Source organism: Aquarana catesbeiana, linkage group LG03, assembly GCF_042186555.1.
Source record: "Aquarana catesbeiana isolate 2022-GZ linkage group LG03, ASM4218655v1, whole genome shotgun sequence".
Lineage (NCBI taxonomy): Eukaryota > Metazoa > Chordata > Amphibia > Anura > Ranidae > Aquarana > Aquarana catesbeiana.
In genome coordinates this window covers 117471088-117497890 of record NC_133326.1, presented here as the reverse complement: position 1 = coordinate 117497890, position 26803 = coordinate 117471088, and the positions used below count along the sequence as shown (strand labels likewise).

General features: G+C 43.6%; 1 protein-coding gene across 3 annotated transcripts in view; it reads right to left on the bottom strand.

Annotated features, from left to right (window-relative positions):
• The window catches only part of PEAK1 (pseudopodium enriched atypical kinase 1), a 124234-nt gene that overhangs the window by 49576 nt on the left and 47855 nt on the right, over positions 1–26803 (bottom strand). The gene's annotated exons all lie outside the window — the stretch shown is intronic.

Here is a 26803-nt window from a genome sequence, read left to right as displayed (position 1 = left end):
CAATCCACAAGTGCTTTTTTTTTTTTTTACCACTACTATTCCTTTATATTATCTTTTAAAATTTAGAAAGCAATTTAGAATTTGGATGAAAAGGTTTAGCTCTGGGAAACACTTTTTGAAAGATAAAAAGTGCATTTTATATACAACTATATAGATCAGACCAAAATGAAGGACAAATGAGGAGGAATGAGGAACAGAGGGACATTGCTCCAAATCAGGGACAGTTGGGAGCTATGTACTTGGAAAGTTAAAGTGTTAGGCCCCTTTCACACTTATACGACTTGTCCCACGATTTTGTACTGCAAAATCGTATGACAAGTCATTCTCCATGATTTTCAATCACTACTATTCATAATGGCACGACTTTAAGTCGTGCTGACTTGAAAGTAGTTCCTGCACTACTTTGGTCCAACTTCTATGCGGGTTGTACTCCATAGACCTCAATGTTAAACCCTCAAGTAGCATGCAAATCATACCTGAATAATATAGACATGATTTCAGTACCACTTTGTAAGCACAAGCCTGGCTCGCTGATTGGGAAAGGAAAACTCTTTTTCCCTTTCGCGATGAGCGACAGGCAGTGCTGACAGCTGTCTGGTATGAATCATGAGGGGGAACGCCGCGCCAAGTTTTAAATGAAAAAACCGGCATGGGTTCCCCCCCAGGGGCATACCAGGCCCTTAGGCCTGGTATGGATCTTAAGGGGAACCCCCTACGTCGAAAAATCGGCCTGGGGTCCCTCCCAAAATCCATACCAGACCCTTATCTGAGCACGCAGTCCAGCCGGTCAGGAATGGGGGTAGGGACGAGCGAGCGCCCCCCCCCCCCTCCTGGACTGTACCAGGCCGCATGCCCTCAACATGGGGGGGTGGGTGCTTTGGGGCGCCCTGCGGGGCCCCCCACCCCAAAGCACCTTGTCCCTATGTTGATGAGGACAAGGGCCTCTTCCCGACAACCCTGGCCGTTGGTTGTCGGGGGCTGCGGGCGGGGGGCTTATCGGAATCCGGGAGCCCCCTTTAATAAGGGGGCCCCCAGATCCCGGGCCCCCACCCTTTGTGAATGAGTATGAGGTACATCGTACCCTACCCATTCACCTAGGGAAAAAAGTGTCAATGAAAAAACACACTACACAGGTTTTTAAAGTAATTTATTAGGCAGCTCCGGGGGTCTTCTTCCGACTTCGGGGGTCTCTTCAGCGTCTTCTCCTGGTGTCCTGATCTTCTGCCGGCTCCTCCGCTATCTTCTGCAGCTCAATTGCTAGCGGTGGCCCGGACTTCTGCCTTCTTCTTTTCTTCCAATGTTGACACGACGCTCTCTCCAGCTGGAATGGTCTCTGAGCGCTCCGCAATGGACTTATATAGGCGGTGACTCCGCCCCCTTATGAGGTCACTGTCTCGGGGCATGCTGGGACTGTGCCGTCATAAGGGGGCGTGGTCATCACGCGGTGACCACGCCCCCTAAAACGTCACAGTCCCAGCATGCCCAGGGACTGTGACGGCATCTCTTCCAGAGATGTCAACATCTCTGGAAGAGAAGAGGGAAGAAGATGATCCAGAAGTCCGGGCCACTGCTGGCAAAAGAGCGGCAGAAGATAGCGGTGGAGTCGGCAGAAGATGTGGACACCGGGAGAAGACGCCGGAGAGACCCCCGAAGTCGGAAGAGGACCCCAGAAGTCGGAAGAAGACCCCGGAGCTGCCTAATAAATTACTTTAAAAACCTGTGTAATGTGTTTTTTATTGACACTTTTTTCCCACGGTAAATGCTTAGGGGTACGATGTACCCCATACTCATTCACATAGGGTGGGGGGCCGGGATCTGGGGCCCCCTTATTAAAGGGGGCTCTCGGATTCCGATAAGCCCCCCGCCCGCAGACCCCGACAACCAACGGCCAGGGTTGTTGGGAAGAGGCCCTTGTCCTCATCAACATGGGGACAAGGTGCTTTGGGGTGGGCGCCCCCCATGCCCCAAAGCACCCACCCCCCCATGTTGAGGGCATGCGGCCTGGTATGGTCCAGGAGGGGGGGGCGCTCGCTCGTCCCCACCCCCATTCCTGACCGGCCAGGCTGCGTGCTCGCATAAGGGTCTGGTATGGATTTTGGGGGGACCCCCACGCCGATTTTTTGGCGTAGGGGGTTCCCCTTACAATCCATACCAGACCTAAGGGCCTGGTATGCCCCTGGGGGGGAACCCACGCCAGTTTATTTTATTTAAAACTTGTTGTGGAGTTCCTCCTCATGATTCATACCAACTACTGTATGTTTTCATTTGTTAATGCCAAAGTTGTGGCAAAGTCGTACAAAGTAGTACTGCTCCCAAAACGCGGTAAAATCGTGGCAAATCGCGGCCGCGAAATCGCGGTAAAATCGCATGACTTTGAAGTCGTATAAGTGTGAAAGGGGCCTTACTAAACACAGGACCCTGCATTCACTATATCTGGTCTCCCACAGTACACAGAGCATGGAAATTATGGCAATTATTTTAGTAAATATAAACTGATAAATACCTTTTCTCATCATCAGTATATAGAAGTCTTGTGACTTGTATAGTAAACTTGTAAAGAATTGTTCCTAATAAAGCTTGTAAGAGGAGTTTTCTTTCTCCCCTGATCCTCTGTCTGGACATGTCTGGAGAGTGCCGATTGGCCCTGTGCTGATCACATGCACTCTCCCCCCAAAAAAAAAAAAAAAAAAAGCCTCTAGCAAAACACACCAAACTGAGCATGTGCAGCCCATTCCCTGGCTCTGTAAATATCAGGTTATTTTTGGAGACAGTTGAAGAAGGGGAGAATCAGAAGACATGATCAAATAGCCTTATACACAACGTGGAGGATTAACCCCTTAGGTTCCACCGTAAGTTATAACAAGCATGCTTTACTGCATATTACTGATTTTACTGTTGTGGGTTTAGTAACACTTTAACTGCTTCCGCCCACCACACATTTACTGCAGCAGGGCGGCCCGGCTGCGAGAACAACATAACTGTACGTTGTTTCTGCCTCAGGGTCTGGGGCACACGCGCGCGCCGCCAACGACCCATTTCCGCTGTGATTGGACACGGCGGGAGCCAATCGGTGGTTCCGGCGGCTGCTGGGACCCACCGATCGTTTGCTGGATAGGCAGAATGGCGGTTTTGTCGGAGAGGAAGTGAGAGATCTTGTCTTCCTGCTAATCAGGAACACAGATCTCTCTCTTCCTCCAGTTAAACCATCCCCCACACAGTTAGAAAGCACTTCCTAGGACTACACTTAACCCCTTGATCGCCCCTGGTGTTAACCCCTTCCCTGCCAGTGTAATTTATACAGCGACAGTGCTTTTTTTTTTTAGCACTGATCACTGTATTGGTGTCACTAGTCTCCAAAAAGTGTCACTTAAGTGTCCAATTTGTCCATCGCAATATCGCAGTCCCGCTAAAAATCGCTGATCGCCGCCATTACTAGTAAAGATAAAAATGGTATAAAAAATATCTCATAGTTTGTAGACGCGATAACTTTTGTGCAAACCAATCAATATACACTTATTGGGATTTACCAAAAATATGTAGCAGAATACATATTGGCCTAAATTGATGAAGAAATTTGATATTTTAATTTTTTTATTGGATGTGTTTTATAGCAGGAAGTAAAAAATATTGTTTTTTTCCCCCAAAATTGGCGGCCTTTTTTTGTTTATAGCGCAAAAAATTAAAACCGCAGAGGTGATCAAATACCACCAAAAGAAAGCTTTATTTGTGGGGAAAAGGACATTAATTTTATTTGGGTGCAGTGTCGCACAACCGTGCAATTGTCAGTTAAATCAACGCAGTGCCATATCGCAAAAAATGGCCTGGTCATGAAGAGGGTGAAACCTTCCGGGGCTGAAGTGGTTAAGAAAAGCACATGACAAATAGATACAAAAAAATATCTAACCACATCTGAATCCTAGAGGTTTCCACTGATCATAGAATAACAATAGTAAAAACTACTCTGCAAAAGAAATGAGGGGTGTGCACAAACCCGAAAATCCTGTAACACAGGATGCTAGTAGAGGAAGCTGCCAAAAAAAGAAAGTAAGTGCCGTTTCAACCTGCCTAAAATCGTACCCCGCTGATATTCTTTTTATTCCAGCTTGAGAACATTTTCTCAACAACAATGACATTTTATTGGAAGGGTTAGTTCAGCCAAAGAAACATTTCAGTTATAGGTATAGTATGGTGACCTGAACCACCCACTGACTTCTTATTTCTCCTGGGATTTTTCCTGGCTCTGTTCCTGCCCACCTCTGAGTGTTTCTATTTCTTCTGCATTTTCCACAATATAAAAGTAATACAAATTCCAACCAGCTAAGTGTGTGGACCAGGGAAAGTAAGAGCTGAGATTTCCTCATCAGAATTCCAAGACATCTAAAGTTAAAGGGGTTGTTAACCCTGAAGGTTTTTCACCTTAATGCATTCTATGCATGAAAGCAGAGTTCCGTGGAAATTTTTTTTTTAAGTCAGCAGCTACAAATACTACAGCTGCTGACTTTTAAAATAAGAACACTTACCTGTACAGGGCGCCTGCGATGTCCTCACCTGAACCCGTCCCTCGGCTCTGGGTGCAGGCGCCGGCATCTTCAGTAAGGGAATCAGGAAGTGAAGCCTTGCGGATTCACAGCCTGGTTACCTACTGTGCATGAGCGAGTCGCGCTGCACGTTCTGACTTGTCCCTACTGTTTTCTGGGATCTGTGTGTCTCCCAGAAGACAGCGGGGGGATGGAGGAGGGGCGGGACATGGCGTAGATCGCTGCGGATTCTACGGCGATCTTTCGCCAGAAGTGGGAGCAAATACCTGTATTAGGTGTCTGCTCCCCCTCCCCCCTGAAAGGTGCAAAATGTGGCACCGGATGGGGGGAGGAACCAGGTAAGCGGAAGTTCCCTTTTTGGGTGGAACTCCGCTTTAAGGTGGAAAACCTCCTGTGATGCAGCAGCCCCCCAGAGGCCCCTTTTTACTTACCTGAACCCGGTCTTTCCAGCATCAGGGATGAGCACACCAGCTCCAGCCGGTGTCTCAGGTCCTGATTGGATAGATTGGTAGCAGCGCAGCCATTGGCTCCCACTGCTGTCAATCAAATCCAATGATGCGGGAGCGGGGGGTGGGGCCGAGTCCTGCTGTCTGTGTCAATGGACACAGCAGCAGGACATGGGAGCGCACCCGCACGAGTGCCCTGAGGGAGAGCGGCTCTCCATTGGGGCACTCGAGAAGAAGAGGAGCCAGGAGCACCGCTGAGGAACCCCAGGAGAGGAGGATTGGGGCCCGCTAGTGGCCAAAAAGTGCCGCTATAACAGTGTTAAAGCGCCGCTAAAGCTAGTTTTTAGTGATGAATATACTAAGGTCCTACAAAAGCTCCAGAATAAGCCACGATAGTGGTGAAACATGTAGAGGCAACCATTCTTTTGTATTGTGACCACTGAGCGTTATCTGCTCTTTTTATACATATATATTACTGTTTATCTTAAAGATGTTTGTTTAATAAAATTCATTTATTTTTGTAATATTGATTGCTAATTGATTATTCACACTTATAAACTCCAATTGTACCGTTGTAATTTTTTGAACATCTGGGTATTGTTCACTCCCAATGACATGTCCTCAGAGTAATGAGTGCAGAGAAATCTGCTACTGCTCCTCAAGCAACCCACCTGATGAACATTGGCGGCGCACAAGTTTGGCGCTTCTTTCCTTCTTCTCATTAAGAAGAGGAAGGATCTACCATGTTGCACAGAGGCTTTTCAATAAGTAAGAAAGTCTTTGCAAAAGACAAGCACCTCTAACGGAAGTGTTCATCATGGCTCCTTGAGGTAACCGTAAAAGACCTTATCCTTTCCTATGCATCATATCACTGATATTTCTGTCCACTTAGTCCTGCGTTATAAACAGCTCCACTAGAAAATAGATGCAGGTTGGTGACTTGACTTTCCTATACTGCGGTTAAAGTGGTTGTAAACCCTTACATATATCCAGTCAAGTGACTGGCCTCAGGTGTTACACAGAGATTAAACAAGTCATCCTACATACATTGTACCTGTTTATCTGCAGTCTTATCTTCTCTACATCCGTTCAAAGTCCAGAATTCATAAAGCTTGTCTGACCAGTCAGAAAAAGGGGACGAAGAGCTGAAATTGCACTCTGCAGAGCTCAGTGAGGAGAGCTCTGAGCTGATTGGAGGGAAGGGACACACCCCCATTCACACAGGAACAGAGCTGAGGCTGTCAATTAGCTGGAGCTCCCGCCCCTGTCACCTTTTTTCTCTTGGTGTCAGCAAAACTCGTCAGAAGTGAGTAATGCAGATAGCAGAGGAACGAGGCAGCAGACAGAAATGACACTTAGTGCTCTTGACACAAGTACACACTATAGAGTGATATGCTTTGTTCAGGAGGTTTGTGCCTGAGGTTTACTACTATTCTAAGCTCCGCTGAAACGGACTTGCCTACACACGATCACACCAAAGTCCGATCGTTTAGAACGCGATGATGTACGACGGGACTAGAAAAAGGAAGTTCAATAGCCAGTAGCCAATAGCTGCCCTTGCGCCGTTTTTGGTCTGTCGGAATAGCATACAGACGAGCGGCTTTCCCGATAGGAACTGATTCCATCGGAAAGATTTGAAACATGTTCTATTTCTAGGTCCGTCAGAATTTTTGAAAGGAAAAGTCTGATGAAGCCCACACACGATCGGAATCAGTCGGACCTTTTCTGCCGGAAAGTCCGGTTGTGTGTACACAGCATTAGGAGTCACTCCTTTGGTCAATCTGCTCCTTTTATCAGAATGTTCATCATGGGCTCATATGCTCTGCAGTACAAATGATAAGATCCAAGTGCTGAAACTCCTTCTCTTAGTATGAGTGCTGCTGTACAGAGCATTGCAAGAGGCTGATCCGAAGTTAAAATCAGCTACTTAAAGCTGAACTCCCCTCCACCACTCCCACCCCCTCACACACGCCTACTACACTAACTAAAAGAAAAAAAAAAAAGGAAATGCCCTCTTTACTTACCAAAATTGCTCCAGTTCCGAGTCTTCGCTCTACTTCTCTGCACAAGAAGTGGGGCCCTTCTTAGGGTGTCCGTGTCGCTGCCTACGCAATATGGACACTTCCTAATGGTAGAACAGTGACAGGGTCCTCTCAGTATCCGGAAGAGGAATCTCAAAGGTTATGTCATATCAGGGGGATGAGAGGGGTTGAGAAGAGGATGGGGGGGGGGTAATTTTTGACCAAAGATGGGCTTAAACTAGAAAAAAATCGCGTTTTCGATCCAATCCCCCTCATGATCTTAATCTGGCAGTTCCATGATTCTATGTGTAGCGGTACCCCCGTAGGGGCTGCTGCGCAATGTGGCCCATCGGTCCCCTGCCCAGCCCGTCATTCACCTCTCAGACACTCCAAGACAGAAAACAGTCCATGTGCTTGTTTTTATGTTTTATTGAGGGATTTGAACTTGGATGTATGGAATGCCCAATGGAAGTTTGCAGTACTTGCTGGGACAAACTATATACACGCCCGTATATACACTCCATTTTTCCTCCTGCACATTGCTTCCTCTCTAATTTTCCAGGTACAGCTAGCACAAAGTGGTTTGGCCTGACACAGGCTCAGCCAGGCCTTAGTAATTGCCTTTTGCAGGCAGGGACCGCGGGCCCCTATAGTGTAGCAGAAATATAAAGTTGGTCCTAGCTGCCCTACATGTGGCTACTGAGCCCAGTAACCCATCTTCAGGCCCTGCCTGCCCTCCTGGCTGCAGCTGCCCTTCTCCACTGCCCATGACACCACAGTCCACAACACTGGTTCTGCACCCATCCCAGACTGCATGTTCCTAATCCTCTCAGGCTTGCCTCCCCAGTCCTCCTGACTGTGCATGTCACTCACCAGCCCTCCTGGCTGTGACCAGTTGTTCCTCTCCTTGGAGATTTGCCCGGCAATGCTCTCGCCTGCTGTCCTCTCTTGCTCCTCCTATCCAGGACACCTCCACATATTCTTGAAAGGCCCCGTCCGCACCCAGACCCAAGGACACCCCCCCAGACTGGGGGGCTCTCTCAAAGGCCCCCGACAGCCTAGCATTCCATCTCCAAGCCATGAACAACTCCAACTCCCTCCCAGCTGGGCTGACCCTGGTTATTTAAGGAGGCCTGCCCCCTGCCAATCCAGGTTGGGGATTGGTCAGGGCTCCTCAGAACACCCCAGGCAGCTCCACCTCTCCTCTCCTATAGTTCTAGAATCTTCTAGAAAGAAGAGGGAGGTCCCAGTGATGCTGCCTGTGAGTCATCAGCTGCTACCCTGAGCCAATCCCAGCCCAGCATGAAAACAAACAAGCCTGATTGTCAGCCAGGCCTGCCTAAATTTGCCTAGCTTACAAACAAATCCTATTTCTAGTACCTACCTACCTAGAGGGTGCTACATATGTAACAAGTGCAGAGCCGTTCTCTGCTCATTCATCTGTCAAAAAAAAAAGCCAGCAAATGTTTTTTTCAACATTGTCAGCGCTGGGAGATAAAGAGAAACAATGAAACATTTGGTTCTTTTAGATTAAAGGCATGAACTTCGGTCTGTAAATGAGGTCAGTTTACCCACTTCAAGACCAAGCCTTTTTCTGACACTTGTTGCTTACAAGTTAAAATCGGTATTTTCTGCTAGAAAATTACTTAGGACCCCACAACATTATATATATTTTTTAGCAGAGACCCTAGAGAATAAAATGGCAATTGTTGAAATTTTTTATGTCACACTGTATTTGCACAGCGGTGTTTCAAACACAGTTTTTTGAGAAAAAATACACTTCAATTAATTAAAAAATAACTAAACAGTAAAGTTAGCCCAATTTTTTTGTATAATTTGAAAGATGATTTTACGCCACGATAATTGTGATCTTTATTCTAAGCAAAAAAATTGTGATTCTCATTTTAGCCAGAATCGTGCAGCTCTAGCTTTAACACTAGCTTTAACTTTAGCATTTAAAAATAACCATTTCCAACACAAATCCATTGATCTGAGTTTTTTTTTATATCTGCCTAGTGTTCAGTTTTAATATAAGAATTAGTGTGCTAGACATACCACATAATACGTGTTTGCTAAAAAACAAATATTTCAATTTTTTTTTTTTTTTTTTGCTATTCCTGCAGTTTATCTTAAATTGTCCAAAATTTAAAATATTTCTTGTGGAAAATGTAAATAAGAGATATGTATGTATATGAATAACATTTTTAACAAAACAATATATCCAGAACCACATAGATAGAACATGAAACATGCCATACGTTCCAGCAAATGACAGTTCATGTCTACACAGTGAAAATATCAGCTTCAGATACCCATCCTAATATCATTCCTGGCAGTTGACTTCAGTGGTTATAGCGATGTGATCAGACGAGGTCAACATGCCCTTAAAGGAAACTCACAGTCATAAAAACAGGGACATTAAAGTCAAAATACAACAATCTGTACTAAACACAAACTGACATTTATTGAGATCGGGAGAAAAGGATCAACCAAACTGTAGCTCTTAGCAAAAAAAAAAAAAAACACAAAATGATAGCCTGAACCAAAATACAAAGTGATTGAGAACCGGATGGATTTCGCTTAGCACTTTTCTTTGCACCAGATTTAACAAATGAAGTCCAATGCAGATAACTTTGCTTAGCGATGATAGTCGGAGTTCTTTAATTGTATGTGTCATGAACTTCTAGAGAATCTGACATTAATAGTCCCATTGTAATGTACATTTCACATCACTCACTATAATCTTGAGAAATAAATGATCTGTAAACATTATCCCCTCCCTTCATGTGTCACAGGAGGAATAATGTGACATTATAGTCAAGACTTAATAAGCGCCACTAAGCCCTCATTCACACTAAACGTGGGTTTGAAATAGATTTCAAACCCGCATTTCAGTGCGACTTCGGGGGGCGATTTGAAAGACATCTGTGCAGGTTCATGCACAGATGTCTATTGAAATCGTCCCCGAAGTCGCCAAAAGTAGTACAGGAACTACTTTTGGAAATCGGTGCGGGGCCGCAAAGTCAGCATCGCGCCGACTGGGACAGTACCATTGCCAGCAATAGGCTGCGATTTGGCATGTCAAATTGTGCCAATGTGAACGGGGGCTTACTGCATGCTATCCCAGCTGTCGTCCTACTGCCATAGACAGGATGTACAGGACGCATGGCCTCACTCTGGCCTAACTTTGACACGTTCCCTGAGGGTTGCTGTAAAGATAATTAATGTCTATGGTGGCTGTAGGTGCAGTATATACAACTGGCTTTAATTAGCGCAATGCACATTCATTTTCTCTGCAGAGGTTTACAATGAATGCAAGTCAACTGTGGGAAGACATAGACACAGGTTAGAAAATGCATTGCAATCAACAGTCCAGTATACAGTAAAACCTTGGATTGCGAGCATAATTCGTTCCAGAAACATGCTTGTAATCCAAAGCATTTGTATATCAAAGCGAATTTCCCCATAAGAAATAATGCAAACTCAAATGATTCGTTCCACAACCACTTATTCATAAATCCTTCAGTTTATAGTCCATATAAAAAGATTATAGCCATGTGATAGGTTGTGTAACCATAAAATGTCCATCCACAAATGGCAGCCTCCACAAGCGGATTAGAAGCGAATTCTAGCAGGAGCTACAGAGTATAAAAGAGAAGAGAGGTGCCTCTAAGTGTAGCAATATGGTTATATTTAATGAAGGTACAACACTTAGCAACTCACATGGTTGATGATTAAAAGAAGCACATCTAAGTATGCAGGCATCCGGGGTAAAGCTGTTCACAAAGACCATCCTCCGCACCGCCGGCTCTCACCGCTGTCAGTCTGCAATTGTGACCGGGAAGACTACCCTGCAGTAGAGCGATCTGAAAGCGAAGCTTGAAGCGCTCGTGGAGGGCAGCATGGAAGAGACAATGTCAATGGCGGTGCGAAGGACGGTCTATGTGGACAGATTTACCCCCGATCCCTGCATACTTAGATGGGCTTGTTTTAATCAACCATGTGAGCTGCTAAATGTTGTACCTTCATTAAATGTAACCATATTGCTACACTTAGAGGCGCCTCTCTTCTCTTTTATACTCAGTTGTGACCTGACGCTACTTGTATATCAAGACATCGCTTGTATATCAAGTCAAAATGTACTTTTTGACTCTCAAACCAAGGTTTTACTGTATTCCCTGAAGCTGGCCAATCTGGTTGCACATAAATCGGATGGATTTTCTAGACAGGCCCTCGCACTATGCAGTCATTGGTAAATCTAAGATTGTACAATCAAACTATCCTGACTGCAGCAGCTTTACAGTGATCTTCAAGTGAGTTTATGGGAGTGAATTACAGCAGCTGCAAATCTCTTATTTTCTTTATTGATATGTGGCTGTCATAGGATTCATTCACACTGGCAGTATTGGGGGGTTGGGCAATAAAAATCTGCAGTTTAGCTTTGCTTTTCCCACCACCTACGGCTACCCCTTTTAGCTGCAGAGGCAGTGGCCAGGGGTGTACACACGCTGTGGCCACAATGCTTTCCGGCAGGAATTATAGCCCTGTTGCTTTCAGTTGGTGTAGTACCCTCTGAACGCAACCCATTCAATTGAATGGGGACAATCTGCAAGCTCCCTCCCGCTAGTATGGTAATCAAGGAGTTAAAGCCAATGGCTACCGCAGCTGTGTCTGAACTAATGAGGAAGGAGAGAGCCGGGAGAGTCGCTGCTCTTGTACACATCGCTGGATCGAGATGGGGCTCAGGTAAATATTGGGGAGAGCTGAACACAAAAGGTTTTTTACCTTCAAGCATAGAATGCATGAAGGTAAAAAGCATTCAGCCCTTAGAACTACTTTAAAGTAGGCACTGAGGAGGCAATACAATGCCTCATCACCTGACAAATGTTCTCTAAACAGTGATCTGAATGTGGATTGCTCTTCAGAGACCAAAACTTGCTTAAAAGTTGGTTCTGTAGCTGGTACAGGTCACTGCAGCAAGCGCTGGCTTCAGCACATATACACTCACTGGACACTTTATTAGGTACACCTGTTAAATTGATTGGTAACACAAATTGCTATTCAGCCAATCACATGGCAGCAACTCAATGCATTTAGGCATCTGGAAGTGGGGAGGATGACTTGTTGAAGTTCAAACCCAGCATCAGAATGGGGACAAAAGGGGATTTAAGTGACTTTGAATGTGACATGGTTGTTGGTGCCAGACGGGCTGGTCTGAGTATTTCCAAAACTGCTGATCTACTGGGATTTTCACACACAACCATCTCTCAGGGTTTACAGAGAATGGTCTGAATAAGACAAAATATCTAGTGAGCGGTTGTGTGAAAGAAAATGCCTTGTTGATGTTAGAAGTCAGAGGAGAATGGGCAGAGTGGTAGGAGATGATAGAAAGTCAACAGTAAGTCAAATAACCACTTGTTACAACCAAGGTATGCAGAATACCATCTCTGAACGCACAATACATCGAAAATCTTGAAGCAGATGAGCTACAGCAGCAGAAGACCACATCGGGTGCCACGCTTGTCAGCTAAGAACAGAAAACTGAGACTACAATTCGCACAGGCTCACCAAAACTGCCCAATAGAAGATTGTAAAAAAAAAGTTGCCTGGTCTGGTGAGTCTTGATTTCAGCTGCAACATTCAGATGGAAGGGTCAGAGTTTGGAGTAAACAGCATGAAAACATGAATCCATCCTGTCTTGTATCAATGGTTCAGGCTGGTGGTGGTGTGGGGGATATTTTCTTGGCACACTTTTGGCTCCTCAGTACCAATTGAGCATCATTTAAATGCCACGGCCTACCCTTTATGACTACAGTGTACCCATCTTCTGATAGCTCTTTCCAGCAGGATAATGCACCATGTCACAAAGCTCAAATCATCTCACCTCTGGTTTCTTAAACATGATAATGAGATCACTGTACTCCAATGGCCTCCACAGTCACCAGATCTCAATCCAATAGAGCACCTTTGTGATGTGGTGGAACAGGAGATTCGCATCATGGATGTGCGGCCGACAAATCTGCAGCAACTGCGTAATCCTATCATGTCAATATGGACCAAAATCCCTGAGAAATGTTTTCAACGCCTTTTTGAATCTATGTCAAGAAGAATGAAGTCAGTTCTGAAAGCAAAAGTGGGTCCAACCCGGTATTAGCAAGGTGTACCTAATAAATTGGCCGGTGAGTGTATTGTATAGTAATGCCGCGTACACAAAAGCGGAATTTCCGACAGAAAGAGTCCGATGGGAGCTTTTCATCGTATATTCCGACCCTGTTTATGCCCTATCGGACTTTTTTTGTCGAAAATTCAGACGGACTTAGAGAACATGTTCTATATTTTTCCGACGGAAAAACTCCTCGTCTGTAGGCTGTTCCAACGCACCAAAAACTACACATGCTCTGAAGCAAGTACGAGACAGAAGCTACTGGCTACTGAACTTCCGTTTTCTAGTCTCGTCTTACGTGTTGTACATTACCGCGTTCTGGACGGTCGGAATTTGGTGTGACTGTGTGTATGCAAGACAGCTTGAGAGGAATTCTGTCGGAACTCCGTCGTAAAAACCTTCAGAGTTTATTTCCGACAGCAAAACCAGTCTTGTGTACAGGGCATAAGAATAATTACTGAATCATGTGATTCTGCAAGTAGCTGCCGAACTACAAAATTACAGGAATCGCTATGATTAAGCTTTATATTAACCACTTGCTGCCCGCCCACCGTCATATGATGGTGGGACGGTGCAGCTGTTATCCTGGGCCACCCTTATATCACATGACGGCCTTCCAGGCCCCCCAGGGGGAACGCGCACGCCGCCGCGTCACTCGGGTCCTGGCCGCGATGTCTGCCGGGCACCCGCGATTGCCTGGTAACTGAGCAGAACCGTGGATCTGTGTGTGTAAACACACAGATCCACATCCTGTCAGGTGGGAGGATACCGATGGTGTGTTCCTTGTACAGAGGACCACCGATCGGTCTCCTCCCCTTGTGAGTCCCCTCCCCCTGCAGTTACAATCACTCCCTAGGAACATAATTAAGCCCTACAGCGCCCCCTCCTGGTTAACCCCTTCATTGCCAGTCACATTTATACAGTAATCAATGCATTTTTATAGCACAGATCGCTTTATAAATGTGAATAGTTCCAAAAATGTGTCAAAAGTGTCTGATGTGTCCGCCGCAATATCGCATTCAGGATAAAAATCGCCGCCATTACTAGTAAAAAAAAAAATAATAAAAATGCTATAAATCTATCCCCTTATTTTGTAGATGCTATAACTTTTGCGCAAACCAATAAATATACATACAAATAAATATACGCTTATTGCGATATTTTTTACCAAAAATATGTAGAAGAATACGTATCGGCCTAAACTGAGGAAAAAATTTGTTTAAAAAAAAAAAAAAAATTTGGATATTTATTATAGCAAAAAGTAAAAAATATTGTGTTTTTTTCTAACTTGTCACTCTTGTTCTGTTTATAGCGCAAGAAATAAAAACCGCAGGGGTGATCAAATACCACCAAAAGAAAGCTCTATTAGAGGGGAAAAAATGATAAAAATTTCATTTGGGTAGAGTGTTGCATGACTGCGCAATTGTCATTCAAAGTGTGACAGCTCTGAAAGCTGAAAATTGGCTGGGGCAGGAAGGGGGTGAAATCCACAAGCTACCACTAATCGAAAAAAAGGTTTTGCCTTTAGATATACTTTAATGAATGTTTGACAAGTATCTTGGATGACAAACATAAGAAATTTGAAAGTATATGTGATCCCTGCATAAAGCTTTACCATCCAGAGATGGATATAGATCTCTTTAGATATCTTGGATTTGGTCGGGAAAAGGGAGGGGGGTCACCCTTTATAGGCAAAAGGTTAACTACTTGTGCCACTGCTACAATTTGATACCCGCGACTCACAAGCCTCCTTTGAAGCCCATCTTATTTCTTCTCCTGTGACTGCTCTCCCATGTCTTTCTGCATTTTTGTTTGGATATCTGGTCTTTTCCGACTCTTTCAGTCCTCTCTCTCTTTTTTCCCTATCAGATGACAATTTTCCAATACATGGCTACAGCTGTATTATCTTTAGCATGACTCTTAACTTGTTTCAGGAACATACTGAGCTAGTAGACCAAGGTTTGGAGACTCTCTCTTCTCAGGGGATACTGTGTGCATGTTCGCTTCGTGTGTGGGTTTTGCCACTTCAGTTCCCGTGACAGGCCAAATCAGCGGTCCCCATTCCATCATACTGCATATCTCCCCCATTCAAGTGGCATGTAAGTGACTGGGATGGCTCATCCGCTCGCTCCTGTCCAAGAATAATTTTCCATTATTTTGCTTTTTTGCCATATACCTAATCTGCCATTACGTTCTTTTTAGACATATAAAGGCATCTGCTCCTGATGAGTGGTTTCAACCACGAAACGCGTTGAGCTACATGGGATGCCAACATATACTAAAATCACTAATCACCCAAGTATGATACGCTAATGATATAAGTATTATACACCACCAATGTTGGACAGGATACAAACATATTGATTGGTACTTTATGTACCCAAACAAGGATGGGTCATTGGGATGGACTGCTTCAATGTTCATGCATGTATGCATATGTAAAGTACTCAGGTTATGTATATATATATATATATGAAATCGTCTTTTAATACTTTTTTACATTTCTTGTAATGTGACATGTTTACCATTTGAATAAATCAACTCTGTATCTGACCATTGATCATCTGCCTCATTTAAAGTCCCAAACCCCTTTGCTAAGGTTTCTCAATAAGGGTCCTCCAGAGGTTGCTAGGGGTTCCCTTAGCAAGGAACAATTTCTGCCTCTCAGATAAGTTCCCACTGACACCATTGATCTTTTTAGCTATCTGTAAGGGGGGGAATTCTTCCCAATTACCTCAAACATAAGAAGCATTCTTCCCACTGACCATCACACTAATGTATCATGAGTTGCAGATACAGTGCCTTGCAAATGTATTCACCCCCTTTGGCTTTTTACCTATTTTGTTACATTACAGCCTTTAGTTCAATGTTTTTTTAATCTGAATTATATGTGATGGATCAGAACACAATAGTCTAAGTTGGTGAAGTAAAATTAGAAAAATATATACATAAAACAATTTTTCAGAAATAAAAAAATGATAATTGGCATGTGCCTTTGTTATGAAGGCCACAAAAAACTCTGTTGCAACCAATTACCTTCAGAAATCACATAATTAGTGAAATGATGTCCACCTGTGTGCAATCTAAGTGTCACATGATCTGTCATTACATATACACACCTTTCTGAAAGGCCCCAGAGGCTGCAACACCTAAGCAAGAGGCACCACTAACCAAACACTGCCATGAAGACCAAGGAACTCTCCAAACAAGTAAGGGACAATGTTGTTGAGAAGTACAAGTCAGGGTTAGGTTATAAAAAAATATCCAAATCTTTGATGATCCCTAGGAGCACCGTCAAATCTATCATAACCAAATGGAAAGAACATGGCACAACAGCAAACCTGCGAAGATACGGCCGCACACCAAAACTCACGGCCCGGTTAGGAGGGCATTAATCAGAGAGGCAGCACAGAGACCTAAGGTAACCCTGGAGGAGCTGCAGAGTTCCACACCAGAGACTGGAGTATCTGTACATAGGACGACAATAAGCCGTACGCTCCATAGAGTTGGGCTTTATGGCAGAGTGGCCAGAAGAAAGCCAATACTTTCAGCAAAAAACAAAATGGAATGTTTTGAGTTTGCGAAAAGGCATGTGGGAGACTCCCAAAATGTATGGAGGAAGGTGCTCTGGTCTGATGAGACTAAAATTGAACATTTTGGCCATCAAAGAAAACGTTATGTCTGGCACAAACCCAACACATCACATCACCCAAAGAACACCATCCCCACAGTGAAACGTGGTGGTGGCAGCATCATGCTGTGGGAATGTTTTTCACCAGTCGGGACTGGTAAACTGGTCGGAGTTGAGGGAAAGATGGATGGGGCTAAATACAGGGATATTCTTGAGCAAAACCTGTACCACTCTGTGTGTGATTTGAGGCTAGGATGGAGGTTCACCTTCCAGCAGGACAATGATCCCAAACACACGGCTAAAGCAACACTTGAGTGGTTTAAGGGGAAACATGCAAATGTGTTAGAATGGGCTAGTCAAAGCCCAGACCTCAATCCAATAGAAAATCTGTGGTCAGACTTAAAGATTGCTGTTCACAAGCGCAAACCATCCAACTTGAAGGAGCTGGAGCAGTTTTGCAAGGAGGAATGGGCAAAAATCCCAATGGTAAGATGTGGCAAGCTCATAGAGACTTATCCAAAGCGACTTGGAGCTGTGATAGCCACAAAAGGTGGCTCTACAAAGTATTGACTTTAGGGGGGGTGAATAGTTATGCACATTGACTTTTTCTGTTATTTTTTCCTATTTGTTGTTTGCTTCACATTAAAAATAAAAAATAAAAAACATCTTCAAAGTTGTGGGCATGTTCTGTAAATTAAATGATGCAAATCCTCAAACAGTCCATGTTAATTCCAGGTTGTGAGGCAACAAAACAATGCCAAGGGGGGTGAATACTTTTGCAAGGCACTGTATAGTCATTTTTAGCAGTGGTTTCTGTAGACTGGAAAGTTACTTTGAGGGTTCCTCTGTGTTGAAAATGTTGAGAAAGGCTGGAGTAGACCATTTGGTATGGAAACGTGAATTTACTTTACGCTCGCTATTCAGATGATCATCCATTCTTTTCCTCCTATTACTGCATCAATGGCAGGAATCTTAAAGGCTCATTACTGAGGTAGAACACTGCTGTGCCACTATTGGAATTATTACGCAGATATACTTTAGATGTATTTTTTTGCTGTAAAACCTAATAAAAATGCTGAAACAAAAAGTCATCTCCAGAAACAAAGCAATTTGCCACCCACAAGTTTGACTGACCACCAGAATTTAGTTGATTGTAAAGTCAAAAACAGACAATACATTGGCAGCCTCAATACAGTTTATTGAAGGATCAAATTAAAAAAGGAAAAAATCTACAGTAATTTCATGCTTTGGGAGTTTCAGCCTGCAATTTAGATGCCATTTTCTCTGAGGTCAATTGAAACTGTAAGTTTCCCTCTTTGACTACTTAGTGATTTTGTATAAAAAAAAAAAAAAAAAAAAAAAAGAAAGAAAGAAATCAAAAATTTGATTGCTCTATTAACCACTTCCGGACCGGCTCACGCTGATATACGTTGGCACTTTGAAGAGGAATATCGTTGTTATGACAGCAGCTAGCTACCATAACCCCGGAATCCTCTTCTTCAGTGAGCGGTCCGCTTTCCGATAAAAGTGGTCTCTGTGGTAGATTTGCCGCAAGATCACTTTTATCGGCGGCGGGATAGGGCCCCCCCCCCTGCCGCTCTCCATTGCCCTCCGCCGCTTAACGGAGCCGCCAGCAGTGGCGGAGGCGATTGGATCCTTCTCGGCATTAGGTATGGAGACAAATGAGGGGAAGATGGCCCCCACTCATCTTCTCCATTGCGGGAGACACATCGGACACTTTTGATGTTATTTGGGACCAGAGACATTTATACAGCGAGCAGTGCTATAAAAATGCACTGAGTACTGTGCAAATGACACTGGCAGGGAAGGGGTTAAACACTAGGGGGCGATCAAGGGGTTAAGTGTGTCCTAGGGAGGGATTCTAACTGTGGGGGGGATGAGCACACTACAACATGACAGAGATCACTGCTCCCCATGACAGGGAGCAGTAGATCCCTGTCATGTTGCTAGGCAGAATAGGGAAATGCCTTGTTTACATCTCCCTGTTCTGCCGCTCCGTGTCAAAGGGGACATACAGGTACGCCCATTTGCCCAGCCGTGCCATTGAGCCAACATACATTGGCGTGCGCTGGTCGGCAAGGGGTTAAGGGTAAAAGTTTGTCGCCATTCCACGAGCGGGCGTAATTTTGAAGCAAGACATGTTGGGTATCAATTTACTCGGCGTAACATTATGTTTCACAATATAAAAAAAATGGGCTAAGTTTACTGCTGTCTTATTTTTTAATGTAAAAGAAAGTGTATTTTTTCAAAAAAAAAGTGCACTTGTAAGACCACTGTGCAAATGCGGTGTGACAGAAAGTATTGCAACAACTGCTATTTTATTCTCTTTACACTAAACAGATTATTTTATTCTCGTGTTGCTGAGCAATTTAATCAGTTGTTGGCTTACTGCTCATCTGCAATTTAGTATGCAGGAAATCAGGTGGTCACCAACAAGAGGAAGAGTACCGCCATTGTAATATAGACTATGGGCCCATGTTGCACTAGTGACAGGAGGAGGGTAAAGAAAACCTGCTTTTAAAAAATCCCTTTCACTGGGCAGACCTGTGATGTATCGCTATGGCACTGCATTGGCGAGAGGGTTTGCATAGCGTTTCTGCCAGTTAGGAAGCAACGCCATAAACAACCACCTCCAGATCAAGAATTGCTAGAGTTTCCTTGCAGACTATCAAGAAAGTGGAGGTAGAGAAGATAATGAAAAGTGACCTTTTATTCAATGCGCACTTCAATGTCCTACCCACAGAGATCAGGGATTCTTTAATCTCTTTCTGTACACCAGATGCAGTCCAGCGCGCTTTTATTCTGCATTCGGAAACAATGCACTGGAACACATCAAAAATGCGCATGCAGAAACGCATCCAGAACACAGAAACTGTGGTGTAAACTGGCCCTAAAACAAAGAGGGAGGTATCAGGGGTCTGTTTGGAACTTTACAAAGTCTGCCATAGTCTGTATTAAGAAAACCCCCACCCCTTCCCCACACATCTAAAAAAACGCAGCATGTTTGTGGAAGAGGGAATGGTACAGGAACCTTTTTCCTGCATGAAACGCATGCACAGCAGCCCATTCAGATGATTGAATTGGCTGCCATACCTGCGCAAATGCAGCCCGCAGATCCGCAATAGTGTGAACCAGGCCTAAAGCTGTCCATACATGGTTGATTTTCTTTCCTTTAGCCGGTGGACTGAACAAAACAAAATTTAAGAGATAGCTCTATCCACGCCAAAGAGGTGGCTGGAGGAAATCTCCCCACCATTGAATTCAGAAAGCTGTAGCCGCTGATCAATAGAACATTTTCAACATGTCCCTTAAACAATTGACTTCTGTTGAGTGGGGGAGCTCACACACTAATTGAAGTTTGGGTGACCCTTTCTGGTCAAATTTCAATGTATGCCAGCTTAAAGAAGTGTCCCCCCCCCACCCCGCGATGTCCTGGGTTCCTGCGATGTCAGCTCCCCAGACGATTTTCGGATTGGCTGTCGGGTGCTGCCACCGCCATTCTTAGTAAGGGAAACCAGCAATGAAGCCTTTCTGCTTCACACCCTACTGCGCATGCGTAAAGTGCGCTGTGCTTTCTAAATGGCCCGGTGGCTGAGGAAGGAAGAGGAGGGGGGCCGAACTTCCGAGGGATGGCGCAGCGGTGTCGTCTCCGGGAGTGGGGAAGCGGACCTGTCAAAAACAGGTACCCGTTCTCCCCTCCCCCTGAAAGTTGCCAAATGTGGCACCAAATGGGGGAGAGGAGACAGATAAGGGGAAGTTCCACTTTTGAGTGGAACTCCGTTTTAAGCCACTTACCTGCAAAGAATGCAGGTCCTGAGGTTGGATTAAAGTGGTTATCAAGTCAAAAGGATTTTTACCTCAATGCATTCTATACATTAGAGTAAAAAAGACTTTCAGTAGCTGTTCCTCCATCCTCCCTCTCTAAATACTTACCCGAGTCTTGTATCGATCCAGTGCTGTACCTGTCTGCAGGTCTTCTCTCCCCTCTCCTACAAGCTTTGTTGAGAGCAGCAGGAGCCATTGGCTCCTGCTGCTGTCAGTCAAATCCTGTGAGGAGGAAGCCGAGCCACACTGTGTGTTTATAAACAAGGCTTCCTAAGATAGAACATGGAGAAAAAGGCAGAGCTGAGAGCGCAGGCGGTGGACCCCAGAAGAGGTCACTCTATGCAATACCCTTACACAGAGCAGGTAAGTATTACATTATATTAAAGAAAAATACTTATGCGCTGCCACTACAAAAAAATGTAAAATACTGAAAATCCCACTCTTCAGCTGCTGGAATTACCTAAGAATATGTTCCCCACCAATCTCAATGAAAAGTCAAATATACCATGTTGCGCTGCTGAGAATATTAAATAAACTTTGTATCTTCACTTCACCACTGTGTCTTTGTGTATTATTCCCACAAATATGCAACAAATTATATACACCAATAAATGAAATTATCGTGCATTAATGTCCAAACAGTCCCATATATAATGTAATAATTAATGTCTTCATCAACTTCCAATACAATCTTAACATGCTTATACACTGCAATTCCAAATCCAAGTGCAATCCTCACATAGTAAGTGATCCCAAAACCTCAGTGCCACAAGCACTCTTCAAACTGTGTGCAGGTAAAGAAATGTGCATTATTTTTGTTCTAAGGAGCTTGCAGAGCATTGAACCCGCGATCAACAGATTGTGGAATCAATGTCTGGCTCCTGCAGACTCTCAGGATAGCTGTCTGCTGGTATCTCCGATACAGACAGGCCGTTACTTGAGAGCAGGAAGATCGATGAACTACCAGGACGCCCACCTGTATCCTCGCTGTTCATTGAGAACTACAAACCGTCAGCCACAATAGCTGACAGTACTTGTAGTCTATATATTATTATTATTATACAGGATTTACATAGCGCCAAAAGTTTGCGCAGCACTTTACAACATAAGGGCAGACAGTACAGTTACAATACAGTTCAATACAGACGGGATCAGAGGGCCCTGTTCATTAGAGCTTACAATGTAGTGTAATGTCCCGTCAAGTGGAAACAAAAGGTAATAGCTGTGGGGGATGATCAGATGGATATAATGAAAATACAATTATTAGGTGTGGGTAGGATATGCTTCTCTGAAGAGGAGGGTTTTCAGGGATCGTCTAAAAGCTAATAGAGTAGGAGATAATCGGACAGATTGGGGTAAGGAGTTCCATAGGATTGGAGAGGCTCTGGAAAAGTCCTGGAGGCGAGCATGGGAGGAGGTGATGATAGAGCTAGAGAGCAGGAGGTCTTGAGAAGAACGAAGAGAACGATTAGGTTGGTATTTTGAGACTAGGTCAGTGATGTAGCTGGAAACTGTAAATAAATGACGCGGCCATGTAGGCGAAGCCCCACATAGCCGTACTGTTTTCAAATTGTAACAGTGGGTGTGGGGAAATGATCCCCTGCCCGCTGTCACAGGGAGGGGGATGGGGGGGGGGGGTGCAGATGCAGGAACATGTTGCATGTTCCACCCTAAAAATGGGTGAAACTTGTAATCGTGTCTTATCCTCTAAAAAAAAAAAAAAAAAAAAAAAAAGTAAAGAGTGCAATGCAACCCGTTCAGTGTATCGGCACTGCTGTTATCCGCTTTGTTCTGGTGGTGTGCATGGGCCCTAAATCACAAATCCTGCATAAATACTTACACATCAGTGACTCAAAAAGTGTTAAAACCATTGGATTAAAAAGGCAGCCAGGAAATTTGCATTTTTGGGGAAGTCATCAATGACAGCCTACATTTTTCTCTCCGCACACGTCAAAAAACCTGATATACTATAAAAGTGCGAGTGATAATATTCAATAAATAAATTCCCATATCTTCACAGCAGCTGCACCCAAATATAATCAGCCACCTAGAAAACAACTTCTTTCCACAACATCAATCATCTCATCTTTCTCTGAAACACTTTGCACGCCGTATGAATTCTTAACAGGAAGATTTACTATTTTCCTTCTTTACTCAAAAAGCTGCATTCTGCCCCCGATAACACTAATGGTATCTGTTACCACTTGGGATAGCATTGTATTGTACTCAGCAGACAGGAAGGGGTAAAGTAGATAGATAATTAGATATCTGCCCTTGAGAGTCCTTTGGTTTAAATCAATAACAATTTCCATTAATGTTTATCACTGAACTAAAAAGGATGAATCTGATCAGTCTATAGATTGAAAAAAATGGAAACAGCAAAAATATAAATGTTTTCTCATGTCTGCTCAGTTAATTGTGCTACTTGTATGTTTACTGCGAAATATCTAAACAATACAGGTCTTTGTACACTTTCCGCAGACAAAACCTCTGACCTTTGTCCAAAGGGCGTTGGCCCCATACAAATGGCACACAATTGTCGGCCAACAAACACGAACGTACTGACGTACTACGTGGTTTTTCAGCTCTTTAGCGCCACCCTTTGGGCTCCTTCTGCTAATTTCAAGTTAGTAAAAGTTTGGTGAGTGTTGATTCGCGCTTTTCATTTCACGCTTTTCGGTTCACGCTTTTCAGTTTGTTCCTGAACGGCCGTTTGTCAACCAGCCATGTTGCGGAATTGGAGGAGATAACATGTTATTTATTATTGGCCTTGGAGTTATTGCTTTGACCAAAGTCCAGTCCAGGAACAGGAGGAGGAGGAGTTCTTGGACCAAAAATTGGTTGCTTTATTAATAGTGACCAATTATGTCACACGCATTTACTGCGGGAGCTCCAGGAGAATAATCCGGATGATGGACCCCTGCTTGGCATTGTTGACCCCCTATATTAAGAAGCAGGACACATGCATGAGGCTTTTATTTTATTTTTTGGTTGAATAATGCTTTGATTTGGTATATTTTGTATATTTTTGGATGCATATAATGCACTTTTTGGTTAAGTTCTATTGGCAGATAGCATGTCTAATTTTATTTGCTTTCTTTTTTTAATGCACAATAAAAAAAAATTGTGGATTATAATACTTGGCTATGTGTTTTACTTCAAATGACAGTTTGGGAGTAGGCAGTTACATTTTAAAAAATACAATGTAAAATTAACAAGGGACACCAACATAGTTGTATCTTTGATCTTAAAAACTATGGGATAATGGTGCTGTGGTAACTTGCCAAAAAAAACAAAAAAACAAGCATAATAATATTATTCTTGATATCACTAAAAAAAAAAGCCTTGGAAAATACGTTTGGCTGAACTCCATCAGTATCACCAGCAAAGCAGCTTCATTATTTTCCCATTAAAGAAGAAGAAAATATGCGCTGCATTTCGAGATTTCATAATTTGCCACGTCACGAATCTTAATTCTCCATTACGAACGCTAGTTTACAAGACGATCGCTTCTGGGTCGTCCTTGCTTCCGAGCATGCGTGTTTGTACTTTGGACTTTTGTCCAATGGACTTGAGTAGACATGCTCAGAAAATCTGACAACAGACATTTGTCCACGGAAAATTTTATAACCTGCCATCCAACATTTGTCCACGGAAAATCCGACAACAATTGTCCGATGGAGCATACAAACGGTTGGATTTTCCGCCAACAGCCTGTCGGGAAAATCCGATCGTGTGTACAAGGCTTTAAGGCGGTTTGGCCGCAGTGCAGGTACAACGCAGTATAGCAGCAGTTTTCGTGCAGGTTACCCATGGTTTCTCAAAGACTTCTATTAGATTGTTCGTTTTTGGTGCTTTTCTGAACATCAGCAAAGATGCACCATGCAGAACGTTTGGTGCGCTTTCGGAAAATGCACTTTATTATTTCATTTTCAGAACTTTTATTAAATTTGGGTAGAATAAGGAAGTTTTAGTACCCCTGTCAGATTTTTTTATGTCTGTGTTAGGGATATATGATACATGCTCTGTATATGTCCTATAACCACTGTCACTTGGACTGAGGACTAGAACTCAGGGAATATCTTGGACTGAGGGAAAATGTAAAATTTAGAGTGGCCACCTGAATAGGAAAAGAGGAAAATCTTTTAATGGAGACACTTGTTGCAGCAATCACTGTCTAAGGCCTGGTTCACACCTATGCATTTTTAGTGCATTTTCAGTTTTGCAGAAACACACTACAGTCCATTTAACATGGTTTCCTATGGATGTAGTTCACATCTGTGCATTTTATGGAAAGGGCCAGGGACGTTTTTCTGGTTTTTGGTTCCATAGACATTAATGGATCAAAATCATGTATTGAAAAACGCAAAATGCATCTGAAATATGCAAACTGCAACCTGCATAGGTGCGAATCAGGCCTAAGAGGAAAATATCTCCAATGGGACAGAGATGGCAAAAGCAAACCTGACTGGTATTAACACACCCTACTCTATCCAAAACAACAACAAAAAGATTAAAACTGATAATAAACCCAAAAACAAATCTTCTTTTACTTTCACTTTCAATGATAATGGTAAACGGGACAAATAGAGAGGGCGAATCTCCCTAACGGGGGACACAGACTGCAAAAAAAAAAAAAAAATGACAGAAGTTCTAATTCCTCTACTCTATCCAAAAACTAAGCACTTCCTGACCGCCTGCCGTACATATACTGCGGCAAGGCGGCTCTATTACGCAAAATCACGTACCTGTACATGATTTTGTCACTGGCCACTGGGGGACATGCGCGCCATCAGAGCCCCAATCGCACGCTGATTGGCCACTGGGAAAGCCAATCAGCGGGCCCGGCGGATGTAATGTCTGCCGGCCACCCACGATCGCACCCCGCAGAGACAGAACGGCGGTCTGCCGATGTAAACAAGCAGACCGCCGTGCTGTCAGTCATGGACACTGTGATCTAGTGTTGCTGATAATCAGGAACACGGATCAGAGTGTCCATGCAGTGAGCACATCCCCACACAGTTAGATACACACTGAGGGAACACTGTTAACCCTTTGATCGCCCCTGATGTTAACCCCTTCCTTGCCAGTGTCATTAGTACAATGTCAGTGCATATTTTTAACACTGATCACGGTAATAATGTCACTGGTTCCCAAAAATGTGTCAAAAGTGTAAGCTAGGCGTCCGATCTGTCCGCCGCAATATCACAGTCCCACTAAAAATCGCTAATCACCGCCATTACAAGTAACAAAAAAAATGAATAAGTTTATTGGGATTTTTTTACCAAAAATATGTAGCAGAATACATATTGGCCTAAATTAGATCTTTGAAATTTTTAATATATATATTTTTTCCCAAAATTGTCTTTTTTTTTGTTTATAGCGCAAAAAATAAAAACCGCAGAGGTGATCAAATACCATCAAAAGAAAGCTCTATTTGTGGGAAAAAAGGGACATCAATTTTATTTGGGTACAGCGTTGCACCACCGCGCAATTGTCAGTTAAAGTAACGCAGTGCCGTATCGCAAAAAATAACCTAGTCATTAAAGGGGGTAAAACCTTCTGGGGCTGAAGGGGTTCTAAAGAAAAAGTTTTGCCTTTAGTAAGTGTTAGCTGAAGTTCAGCTTTAATTTGTTAGTTAAGTCCATCTAACACCACCCTTCCCTCTCAGAGTGACAATGCTGTTGTCCAAAGGTAAAAAATAAATAATAAATATACCGCGCTAAATGCTATATGCAATATATTGCTACATACAGAAAAATAAATGTAAAATACTGAAAACAATCAATCAATAAATAAAACAGTCCCCAGTGAAAAGTGCTGGTGCTTATGGAACAATGATGAAAAACTCATATACAGTGCTGTGACTTGATAAGTAGTTCCGTGCTCCTTATGTGCTTAAATAGGGTGCCCCCCTAGTAGATGTGCACTCACCCTTGGGATTGGACCAACTATTGCTAGTTAGGTCAAATGCGTGTGTGGGGCGACCCCTGTAGATATCCTCTGGACCGTTGGTTAACTATGATGAATGTTTTTCATATAGATGGATACAATAAAGAAAACGTCATTGCGCAGTACCGTTTAAAAAAGAACTTTTATTCCAAACAATTAAAAGGTATTCAACTCACATGTATGAGTGCCTGATATCCTGGCACCCG